The sequence below is a fragment of the Herpailurus yagouaroundi genome, unplaced genomic scaffold, assembly GCF_014898765.1.
Source record: "Herpailurus yagouaroundi ecotype Mexico unplaced genomic scaffold, PumYag 141, whole genome shotgun sequence".
NCBI classification, from domain to species: Eukaryota; Metazoa; Chordata; class Mammalia; order Carnivora; family Felidae; genus Herpailurus; species Herpailurus yagouaroundi.
In genome coordinates this window covers 14,452,144-14,464,993 of record NW_024412396.1, presented here as the reverse complement: position 1 = coordinate 14,464,993, position 12,850 = coordinate 14,452,144, and the positions used below count along the sequence as shown (strand labels likewise).

Here is a 12,850-nt window from a genome sequence, read left to right as displayed (position 1 = left end):
GAGAGACAGAGTGTGAGCAGGGGAGGTGCAAAGAGAAAGAAAGACACAGAATCTGAAGAGGCTCCAGGCTCTGAGCTGTCAGCACAGAGACCGATGCGGGGCTCGAACTCACAAGCCGTGAGAGCATGACCTGAGCCAAAGTCAGATGCTTAACCAGCTGAGCCACCCAGGCGTCCCTGGTATTTAGATTTTTAACCTCACTGGAATGTATTTTTGTGAATGATGTGGTATGGAAATCTAAATTTATCTTGTACTGTAACATAGCCAGTATCTTCAGAAGTATTTGTTAAATAGTTCATCCTTTCCTATGGATTTTATCAGCTCTCAAATATAAAGCTCCCAAATATACATTGGTCTGATTTCAGTCTCTCTATTCTCTAGTAGTCTATTTGTCTATCTGCCCAAGTACCTCACGGTTTTAAACAATACATTTTCATATTACTGCCTAGGATCTGATAAAATGACTCATTGACCTTTTGTTGTTTTTTTCCTAGTCACTAAGGCTAATAGACTTTTGTACCCTGCCCCTTACATCAGTCAAAGGCTTCAGGCTGCCCCCTGGATGAGAGGGCAAAACTTCCGGGGCATTTCTGGGTAAGGTGGCTCCGTAAGCCTAAAGGCAATTCTCTGAAGTGTGTAGTCATAAGCCATTAGCAGCAAATACTTACAGCAGTGGAAAGATGGGTGAATAGTAGAAGGGATCTGGGTAGGTTTCTGGTAGTGGGTCTCAAAAGTAAATAGACGGCACATTCAAATTGGGATAATTTATTTATTTAAAAAAAATTTTTTTTAACGTTTATTTATTTTTGAGACAGAGAGAAAGCATGAATGGGGGAGGGTCAGAGAGAGGGAGACACAGAATCTGAAACAGGCTCCAGGCTCTGAGCTGTCAGCACAGAGCCCGACGTGGGGCTCGAACTCACGGACCACAAGATCATGACCTGAGCCGAAGTCGGCCACTTAACCAACTGAGCCACCCAGGCACCCCTCAAATTGGGATAATTTAAAGACAGCATATTTGCAAAGAGACTATAAATGTGTGTTTAGGGTTAGGAAAACTACAAGGGATAGAGGTGTTACTATTTCAAAAACTGGGTGGGGGTGAGGGGGGGCAGAGGGTAATGGCATAAAGCAGTTACTGGAACCATGAAAGTTTCATGAAGAGAAAGTTGCTTTGAGAGAAGTAATGACCTTCATCAGCCCAGAATGACTACTGGTGGGGAAGGGAGGGAGGTTTAGGAAAATAAATACCCCAATTTCATTCTCTTTCCTCCCTCTGACCTCCTGCTGGACTCTCCATTTGCTAAGCTCAACGGGAAGCCAGAGGAAGTTTTTAATACACTGCATATAGAACAACCCCCTGGAGGAGAGCTCAATGGGAAGGATGGAAATGAATGCGGACATTGTTTTCCATAAAGGCAAATAAAAGATGTTTCAGACAAACAAATGTCACCTTCTCTGAGCAATCTTTTCAAACATGCTATCTAAAATAATGTGCCTCTGGGGTGCCTGGTTGGCTTGGTTAGGTTTCCAACTCTTGATTTAGGCTCAGGTCATGATCTCACAGTTCGTGGGGATGCTGGGCTCTGTGCTGAAAGTATGGAGCCTACTTGGGATTCTCTGTCTCCCTCTCTCTCCGCCCCTCCCCTGCTCACCTTCATGTGCTCTCTCTCTCTCTCAAAATAAACTAGAAACTAAATTAATTAATTAAGGTGCCTCCAACCTCTGTCCTTTGTCACTACCCCAACCCCCTACTCAGCTATCTGCCTTCAAAGTACTTATATTTACATGAAATTATATTAAAAATTTCCACAATAATGAAAAGGCAAACCCAAGATAGCTGGGCAAAGTACAAAAATAAATAATTCACCAAACAAAAGTATAAATGTTTAACCACATTAATAATCAAATAAACAAAACGCATTTTAAAATACATAATTTTTTGCATATCAAATTGACATATATATTTTTTTAATTTTTTATGTTTATTTTTTGAGAGAGAGAGAGAGAGAGAGAGAGAGAGAGAGCAAATCCCGGAAGAGCAGAGAGAGGGAGACACAGAATCTGAAGCAGGCACCAGGCTCTGAGCTGTCAGCAAACAGCCTGAGGCGGGGCTTGAACTCACAAACCATGAGATCGTGACCTGAGCTGAAGCCCGACGCTTAACCGACTGAGCCACCCAGGTGCCCGGACAAATATTTAATACAGCAATTTCCAATGATATGGTTTGAGGAAAATACCTAAGGCCGGAGTATAAAATTGGTGAAATATTTCTCAAGAGTAATTTGAGAATTTCTATCAAAAAATTTTAAGATGTTGTTTTACCCAGGCATTCCTCTCTTAGGGATGTACTGTAGGAAATAATTCAAGATGTTCCCAAAGATGACAGTTATTTACAATGACTAAAAACTGCCAACAATCTATCTGTCCAATAACAGGAAATAGTTTATCGATGTTTCCCAAAATGTGTTCCTTAGAGCACTAGTGTCATAAGATTCTTTTTGAGAAAGAGTTCCACAGTAATTAAATTTGGGAATTCCCTTGGAATGAAAGGCAAAATTTACAAGCCAGGCTCACGTGACATAAAAGCTAAGCGACTACGTGGGTTCATAGTGAGTTCAAAATTCTAAATTTCGTCTTATTAGCCCTGAGTGTCAACCATCAGAACTAACAGAAGCAGGTCCACTATGAAGGCGTTTAGCCCTCCACAAAAGTACCTTGTGGTCAGGTGGAGGGGTAACTCCCCCCCCCTCCGCTACAGCCACAGCGATCTCCGACTTCTGCGCTTTGGGCTCTCCCGACTAGAGCCTAGCCAGCCGGAGGACACCACACCACGCAGGCGCAGGAGCAGGAGCAGGCGCAGGCGCAGCGAGCAGCCAGTAGCGAGGCCAAGCCACTCCCCCTGCCCTGCAGCACCTTTACGCCTGGGCGGGGATTTCACAGCAACTTTCAGTCATCGCCCTACAGATGGTAGTGTGCCCTTTCGGCTCTTCAGCGCAGCACGCACACTGAAAGTCTGACTGGTGAGTTCTGATGTCTGCAATACGGGGCAAAGTTAACTAATTGGTTCACTAATTAAACGGATTGATTATCATTTTAACTGAAATTCATTTTTATGTTTTACATGAGATAATTCATTGTGTCGTTTGTTACCCATTTAGAATTTTAAAAGAACGAACGTTTATTATCTCACAGTTTCTGTGGGTCAGGAATCTGGGCACAGCTTAGCTGGGTGGCTCGGACTCAAAGTCAGTCATGAAATTGCAGGCAGGCTGTCAGCTAGGTCTGGGTTCACTTGACCCCGGAAGGTTCAGTTTGGAAGCTTACTCCTGTCATTGGCATGATGCAGTTCTTCGCCAGCTGTTGGCTGAAGGCCTCCTTCTGTTCCTATCCATAGGACATACCCAATATGGCAGGCAGCTTCTCTCAGAGTAAGCCAGAAAGAGTGCAAGAGCCTAAGAAAGAAGCCACAATCTTTTTGTAACCTAATCTCAGAAGTGACATCTCATCACTTTTGCCATATTCAGTTAGAATCCAGGCACTAGGTGCAGCTCACACTCAAGGAGAGGGGGTTACACACAGGCAGAACACCAGGAGGTGGGGATCACTGGGGCCCTTTAGCTGCTGCCTGTTACAGTCATTAACATGAAAGCCCTTGAAATTCCTAAGCGACTAAGACTTGCTAAGTAGCCCCTTCTCTAATCACAACGGAGATCTAACAGAAGGGTGGAGGAAGGGGCCACAAAGAGATACTGAATTTGTGAAATAGATGGGTAGATACCTAACATCGGTTTTTTTCCAATTTAGTTTGGTGAAGATTTTCACTGACTGGAGGAGGTTCTTGGGACCCCGGGGAAGGAAAATGGGAGTGGATGGGTACTGACAGGAAAGGCAAAGGGTGGAGAAAAGAGAAAAGGTCTCAGAAACAATTTTGCCAAGGGCTAATTCAGCTTTATCACAGCAGTGTCACTTCAACCCATTCTGGGCTCATTTCTGGTGCAAATAATCTAGGCCTCTTGTGACTCATCTGCTTCCTCCTGCTTTTATGTACATTTTTTGCCATGTCTTGCTCCTTTGTACCTTGAGAAAAGTCAGAAAGGAACGAAAAGCTGGTAATATTCAAAGCAATCCAGTATTTTATTGCACTTAATCTCCAGAGTGAAAGAATAACGTTCTCCACTCTTGTTTCCAATGCCTATGTAGTTACACAGATAATTGGATAAGTTAATGGGGAAACTCTAAATAATTGCACAAGTCAGCACAATCAATTGAGGAATTAAAAAAAATTGTTTTGACCTTAAATCCCTCAAATGTGGGACCTCAGTCAATTTATTTGTCAATAAATTGGTACCCCCTCTTTCTCAACATTTGTGGGAATACTGTTTTTCCTCCTGAATTGACACAAACGATCTCATCCTTCCACCTACAATTTACTCAGTGAGATATATGAAAGTGGGGTCTATTTTTGGCTCCCTAGCAAAGCTGCTAAAGGGTATAATCTTTTTCTCTGCCCTGCCTGGGATGGACTAGGTGCCATAGGAGGTCTTTTCTATTTCTAATTTTTACAACACCTTTCAGCAAACAGCAGGTAAACAATTTTAATACAAGGCCATTTTCATTATGTGTCTGCTAGAGAATATGTCCCTGCATTAAAATAAACAGTAATAATATAAAAAAAGTTTGCTCATACAATAATAGCAACCTTCCTAAATTACAGTGATTGTGCCACCCAGCAGTATAATACAAAATGTGGTTTTTATCCCAAAAGACACAGAATTTATTATTTTCCACCTACCTGGCATTTTAGAGCACTTGGAACCAGGTTTCTGAAAGAACAATTCAGTACATTAGCTCTCAAATACAAAAAATATATTTTCAGCATTGAAATGACTCATTTAAAGCAGCACTTCAACAAAATGCTGTCCACCCTGCCCTGGTAATTATGTCACGTCTGGTGTATACTAATTTACACAGTGTATTGTTTTCCTGCGTAATTAAGGCTATTAAGCCGAATTCTGAGGCTGTGGTTAATTAATTAAACAAGCACGCAGAGAAGTTACTGACAGAGGCAGAGCCTTGTTTCCACTCTCCTGGTGGGCAAGATGCTAAAGAAATGGCTGTCACCTGGGACTCTCCCTCAGTCACAATTTTCTATTCACAGGGAAAAGTACAAAAGTCATTTCCCAAAAAGTAGACACTTCAATTCATTGCCCCACAATCTCTCACCACGGAATCACCAAGCATGACATAGTATTTAGAAATAAAAGCATATAATGAAACTGATTACCACTTCTCCATACTTTCATCAAAGTGAAGGGTGTTCCAATATACTTGCTTTGGGTTACCTTCAGATACTATCTCTTCATGGATTATAAACTACATGAAGTCAGGGGAAGGTGCTTTGTCCAGACTTTTCATTCTTTTCAAATTCATCCAGAATAGTAGATCTAAGCATTCTTTGTGTCAGCCACGAACACATATGAGAAAATCCTAACTGGCTTGGGTTTCATAATCCTTAAACAATTGTAACATTTCTAATTTTCTTTACACCACACCAGTGCTGTGCTTTACACCCAGTGCACTAGCCCAGGACACTGCCCCCAAAGCACTGGAGAAAAGTGGGATACCCGGAAGCAATGATCTTCAGTATCTCTTTTTCACAGTTATGTAGCCTTTTCAAACATGTCCTTAAAAACTAATCTTTAGACATCTTTCAAATGTTCTGTTTTTTTAACTTTTTATAAATGTAAATTTGTATTACAAAATAAATATTTGTATTTCACAATGACTTCATATTTGGAAAGTGTTAACTTCTCTCTTTCAACTATTCGTAGTGATTATTTGATTATTACTAATCATTGCAGGAGTAGTTATCGAATCTTACTACTGTTACTGTGTCCAAGAACCCAGATCTTCAGGAGAAGTGGGGAACCCACTGTATGAAGAAATGCTATAAATCAGACAAATGCCAGTGTATGGTACTATTCTGTGTATGTTCTGGCAACATAATTAGGAGATCAAGTATAAGACAATTCAGAATTCTTTAATGCACTTAAAATCACTGTCATGAAGCAATGGATGGCAAATTTGCATGTGAAAGGAGTGTGAACAGCATGTACGAAGAATTGTGAAATTACTATAGTATTTATTATTATAACTTGGTGTCATGCTAGTCTCATTTTAGAATGAACTATAAGAATGGATTAAATTAGTGCCATTTTCTTTCCTTGTTAACATCTTTGTCACAAGAGCAAGCTGTCAGAATTTTATCTAAAATAGGCCATGGATTATTCCTCATGATAGTTGGCCATTTCTAAATTGTGGCTTTGATTGGTTGTTCTTACCCCTGTCCATGCAGACATGTAGGTTGAACACAGGGAAATAATAATCTTTTAAGAAACTAATCAGGTTGCAGACACCCTGATAAAGGTAGGAAGGACAGTATTATGTTACGATTTCAAAACAGCCTTTGCTCATAAAACATTATCTTCCGAGAAAATGCTTTTGACTATTGCTAAAAAAAACACTCTTTGACACATGACTTTAGAATAAGGACTACTCAGAGATGTGTAATCTTATTAGTATTTCTCCAAGTTTTTTAACTGTCATAAGATAATGTACAATGAACATTTCTCTCAGGGGTCAGGAGCACCATGGTCTAGTCAACTTTAAGATAAATGGTGATCAGAATTTGATGATTTGTTACTTTCTTCCTGTGTCTTTATCTCACTCATTGGTCCCCTAGGCCTCAGTTTCTACATATAATGTGGAAGCTCTATTAGTACAGCTTTTTCAGAGAAACAGAACCAGGGGGATATAAAAGGAGATTTATTCTGAAGAATTGACTCACCCAATTATGGAAGCTGAGAAGTGCCATGACCTGCCTTCTGTGAGCCGAAGACTCAGGAAACCCAGTGGTGTAATTCAGTTCAAGTACAAAGGCCTGGGAAACAGGGCAGCTGATGTAAATCTCAGTTGAAGGGCAAGAAAAAAGGTGATAAGCCCACCCACTTTCGGGAAGGTTAATCTACTTCACTGAGTCCACTGATTCAAATGCTAATCTCATTCAGCAACATCCTCCCAGACACATCTAGAAATAATGTTTAACCAGATATATGGGCATCCACTGATTCAGTCAAGCCAACACATAAAACTATCACAGATGCCCCTTTCCACTATGATTTTCCTCCCTGCCAATTCCTCATAACAAGGGTTACTATAAGTCTTGGTTTGCCTGGGACTGTCCCACTTTATGCCTGTTGTCTTAGTTCAACTCTTAGAAGCATTTTCTTTCACTCTCAAAAGTACCCCAGCTTGAACAATACATTATATGATCATACACTCATAATACTTTCTAAGAGCCTCTCTGAGACTCATCACTGTTTATATTTTACTACATAGATAGCTCCCTTACTAGACTGATTTGAGGACAGAATCTAGCTTCACTCATCTTTTTGGTTATCACAGGGCCTTGTACAGAGTATATACTAATAAATATTTTTTTAATTAATGAAAATATAGAGTGCTAAATCACTTCAGTGCCCAAAACTAGAGTCATTAACAGTTTTGAAAAACTAGTATTCTAGAAGAAGATAGCCTTATTTTATACTGAGTAGATCAAACCCCACTTGAAACATCTGTGTAGTAGGTGTGAAAGCTTCTGGGTAGAATTTTCATGTGTACCTTAGATGAGAGCACCCAGCTAAGGAAGCAAGTGCAGCTAGCATTCAGCCTTACTCCATTTGTCATTAATATATGTTCTATTTGGTCTAGTGGAGACCTGCTACCTAGTTTCCAGAGGTCAACACAGGTTTTATGGGACCTGAAACTTATACAGTTTGGTGTGGGGTTGGGGGGGGCAGGAGCACTTTCAGAATAAACAAAAAAACGTATGAATACAAAACTAGGTATGAAGGTCAATACTTATTTAGAATAAGAAGTCAAATTTGGAAAAGTTATCAAAGTATCACAAAATTCATAGGAATAATGTAATACTTTTGTTATTTATCTGTTTGGCATACCTCTATAATACTGTTTCTCCTGCTTTTTGGCTACAGAAACTTTTTCTGAAAGACTATTATATTATTTATTTTTTAAGTAATCTCTACCCCCAACATGGAGCTCAAACCCACGACTCCCAACATCAAGCATCTCATGCTCTACCAACTTAGCCAACCAGGCACCACTGGCTACAGAATACTTAAGTGATTTTTTGGCATGTGGTACCCCTTTCCCCAGTGCCATCTGTTGAAGAGACTGTTCTTTTCTCATTGAATGGCCTTGGAGCCCTTGTTGAAAATCAACTGACCATATACATAAAAATTTATTTCTGGGCTCTCAATTCTATTCGATCAGTCCATATGTGTATCCTTATGCCAGTAACACACTGTTTGGATTACTATATCTTTGTAGTAAGTTTTGAAATCAAGAAATATGAGTCTTCCACTTTGTTCTTCTTTTTCACAATTATTTTGATTATTCAAGGTCCTCTGAAATCCTATATATTTCATTTCAATTTTCAAATCAGGACTATAGCAGCTAGAGTAATTTAACTGTGTACAGAAGTGATTGCAAACATATAAATGGATCCCACTGAATCCAAATAGTATGCATTCCAAATCAATTTTCACTTAGTTGTATCCAAGAACTGCTACGGGCTGCTAATGCACTACCCTACCTGTGATGGATGGGAAGTTGAAATGGAAAGGCATAGACAGCAATGGATAAAATATCTTCTTTTGGCAAGTTTTGCTAAGACATATGCCCATATGAACTCATTTCTAGGGCCCCATGTGTGTGAGGTACCCTGAAAGTTTTGCTTCACTGTAAATTTGGCCCCTAGGCTTTATGAGCCCATGAGAACAACCCGCAAATACCTAAATGACATCATATAGAAGTTGGAATTAGGATTTGACTGAGACTACTCTGAAGGTACTGAATGTACTGACTTTAATCTCTGAGAATGATTGATTTAATAATCTGTATTTTGGGGTCTACACCGCACCAAAGCAGCTTTGTGGAAAGTAAGAAATAAATCCAGTCAATCATGTGAATTTATCAACTACACAATCCCAGATAACCTGATGTATAAACAAAGCTTCTCAATTTAGAACATTATCAGTGAGAAATCTATCTTTTTACATCTGTTTCTGTGTGTCTCCCTTCATTGATCTTAAGTTTAAGAACAGAAATTCTCCATCTTTAAATCCCCAACATCTAGCTCAGCATCTAGCCTATTCTGGTTGCATACAAGAGGTACAAATATGTTTTTTTAATCAGTGGAGGAATTAATAAAGGTTTAGATTATTAACCCACAATTTTTATTTAGTGCTTATTGTACACAAAGTATTATGTGGGAAAACTTTTCTTTTGTCCCTCAGGAATCACATGACATTTTAAGAAAATAAGAATTATAGGGGTGCCTCAGTGGCTCAGTTGGTTAAGCATCCAGGTCAGGATCTCACAGTTTGTGAGTTCAAGCCCTGTGTCAGGCTCTGTGCTGACTGAGCAGAGCTTGGAGCCTGCTTCAAATTCTGTGTCTTCCTCTCTGTCTGCCCCTCCCCTACTCACACTTTCTCTTTCTCTGTCTTTCAGAAATGAATAAACAATAAAAAAAATTTTATTAAAGAATGGTAGGGAGACTATCACAGTTAATTCAAAGGAATTGAATGGCTCTGAGTGAAATAATAGACAATTAGAAATAAATAGACCAGTTTCTGGTCAATGTCACATTTACTCAAGTTTGTTTAAAGCCTTCGGAGTGCAGACGCCCCAGGGCTCTTTTTGCTAAAGAAGAATCATTCCTTCAGTGACAACTTGTGCTGTTCCCTTAGGAATACACTAAGACTGACATATTCTGTCCATGTGGAGCTAAAAGTCCTACAGAACTAGATACACACAATCACAATCCCCAGATGATGATGGGATTCAACTACAGCAGCTTACATTCTTTCATTATTAAGGGTCTTCTGACCCCAGTTTCTAACGTGCAATGGTGGAGGGGGACATGTTTTCCCAACAACAACAGCAAATGCTGTCTACTTAAGATAGCATCATATTCCACAGGTAAAGGGGGTCACTCCTACAAGACAGCCCTTACTCCCCCTACACACACACACACACACACACACACACACACACACACACACTTCAGATGCCAGTGGAGAGTTCAAGTTGTCACCGGGGCTTTAGATGAAATTGCTGAAGGTCAGAGATTCCAACCACCCACTCCTTGGGTCTGACTGATTTGCTAGAGAAGTTCACAGAACTGAGAAACATTTTACTCACTAGATTACTGAATTTATTATGAAAGGATATAACTCAGTAACAGCCAGATGGATGAGATGCCCAGGGCAAGGTATGCTGGAAAGGGCTGCAGGCTTCCCATACCTTCTCCAGGGTTCCAGTCTTCCAGCACCTCCATGTATTCACCAGTCCAGAAGCTCTCTGAACCTCTCCTTTTGGGTTTTTATGGAGGCTTCATTAAAAAGGCATGATTGGGGCACCATGGGAGGCTCAGTGCATTAAGTAGCCAACTTAAGCTTAGGTCATGATCTCACGGTCCATGGGTTCAAGCCCTGCATCAGGCTCTGTGCTGACAGTTCAGAACCTGGAGCCTGCTTCAGATTCTGTGTCCCCCCCTCTCTCTGCCCCTCCCCTGTTTCTCTCTCTCTCAAAAATAAACAAACATTAAAAAATTTTTAAAAATAAAGGCACAATTAATGAAATCATTGATCATTGGTGATTGAACTCAACCTCCAGTTCCTCTCCCCTGCCTAGAGGTCAAGGGGTGAGACTGAAAGTGCTGACCCTCCAATCACATGGTTGGCTCCACTGGCAACTAGCCCCCATCCTTAGATGCAATCCAAAAGTTACCTGAGTAACATAAGAAGACACCTGTATAGCTGCCATCACTTAGGAAATTCCAAGGGATTTAGGAGTTCTGTGCCAGAAATGCGGATGAATACCAAATACATATTTCTTATTATAAATCACAATATCACAATTGTTAAGTTGCTCAGGTCTCTGTCTCATGCAGTTAGCAGGTAGCTAACTGGGGTAGTAGTAGCTGCCCCAGTGAGGTAATCAAGATCCCATCCAGGAATGAGCTACAGATAGCAGTCAGTACTGCCAATGTGTTCTGTAGCACTTAGACATCAAAGCAGAGAGAAATTGAGAATTGTAACAAAAGGTTTTTTAGTTGAATTGTTATTACGGACTGAATGTTGTGTCTTCCCAGAATTCATATGGTGAAACCTTAATCTCTGTGTGATAGTATTTGCAGGTAGGGCCTTCGGTAGCTAATCAGATCAAAAAGGTAGAACCCTCATAAATGAGATTAGTGTCCTTATAAGAAAAAAACAAAACAAAACAAGAACTAACTAGCTCTTTTTCCACCTTGTGAGGACACAGTGAAAAGGCAGCCACTGCCAACTATGAAGAAAGCCCTTATCAGAAAGTGACCATGCCAGCACCCTGATCTTGGACTTCCAGCCTCCAGAACTGTGAGAAATAAATTTACGTTGCAGATAAACCATCCAGTTGATGGTATTTTTGTTATAGCCACCCAAATTGCCTAAGACAACTGTTCTAACATTTCTTTCATTTTACCTTTTTTGGGTGTGACAAATTTTGCCCTTCAAATATTAACCATGCTTAGTCAGTAGACATGCTGTTTATGAGTGAGGACAAATAAAACATTAAAAACCAAGGGGCGCCTGGGTGGCTCGGTCGGTTGGGCGTCCGACTTCAGCTCAGGTCACGATCTCGCGGTCTGTGGGTTTGAGCCCCGCGTCGGGCTCTGGGCTGATGGCTCAGAGCCTGGAGCCTGCTTCCGATTCTGGGTCTCCCTCTCTCTCTGCCCCTCCCCCGTTCATGCTCTGTCTCTCTCTGTCTCAAAAATAAATAAACGTTAAAAAAAATTAAAAAAAAAAAAAACAACAACCAAAGCTTCTCTGCCAAAAGCAAAACCAGCCTAAATCTCAGATATACTACGTGTGGAACTAAGAAAGGTAGATGAGAGGAGAATAAAGAATGTTCATAAAAATGGACATTGCTCATTTGGATAAGGCAGAAAAGAAACTAATGTTTTATTCTCTACAGTAAATTTGATGATTCAGGAAACAGAAGCTTAAGTGCTTTAGTATTACAAATTTCAATATTTTAAAGAGAAAATTTTAACCTGTAGCATCAAAAATATTGATGTTTGTTAAGTTTAGGAGAAGCGAGAACAGGACCTTGTTGTGGGAGTCTGGAACAAAAGGACCTGCAGGGAGAGGCAGAGTGCTGAGAGGATGGGTGCTGGCCTTGGTAACATGTGGCCTGGGCTGGAATCCTAGCTCTGCCTCTTTCTCACTCTTCAACTTTGGACATGTAATTCTACATCTCTGTGCCTCAGTTTCCTCATCTGCATTGTGGGGAGGAAGATATTAATATTTGTATTCTATATTACTATGCATAATCTCCTATACCTACTTTAATTATACTAACGTAGTGTTATGAGGAGATAACTTAGTTAAATCATTTCCTCTGCCTTGCCCAGTACCTGGTACTTCATAAACACTCAATGAACTCTCAGAAGAAAATCTTTCAGGGGCACCTAGATGGCTCAGTTGGTTAAGGGTCCGACTTTGGCTCAGGTCATGATCTCATAGTTCATGGGTTCGAGCCCCACATCAGGCTCTGTGCTGACAGCGCAGAACCTGGAGCCTGTTTTGGATTCTGTATCTCCCCCTCTCAGCCCCTCCCCTGCTCACTCACTCTCTCTCGCTCTCTCTGAAAGATAAACATTAAGAAAAAAAGAAAGAAAGAAAGAAAGAAAGAAAGAAAGAAAGAAAGAAAGAAAGAAAGA

At 40.4% G+C, this 12,850-nt stretch overlaps 2 long non-coding RNA genes across 2 annotated transcripts in view; one reads left to right on the top strand and one right to left on the bottom strand.

Moving 5' to 3' along the window:
- Positions 1-2,802, bottom strand: part of LOC121031269 (uncharacterized) — a 45,037-nt gene extending 42,235 nt beyond the window's left edge. The window contains exon 1 of the long non-coding RNA XR_005790640.1: positions 2,718-2,802. This is a non-coding gene — a long non-coding RNA (uncharacterized LOC121031269). The remainder of the gene's footprint in view (positions 1-2,717) is intronic.
- A 132-nt stretch (positions 2,803-2,934) lies between these two features.
- Positions 2,935-11,536, top strand: LOC121031268 (uncharacterized). The gene is made up of 2 exons (XR_005790639.1): positions 2,935-3,023; positions 11,413-11,536. It is a non-coding gene; the product is annotated as an uncharacterized LOC121031268 (long non-coding RNA).
- Positions 11,537-12,850: the final 1,314 nt, after the last annotated feature.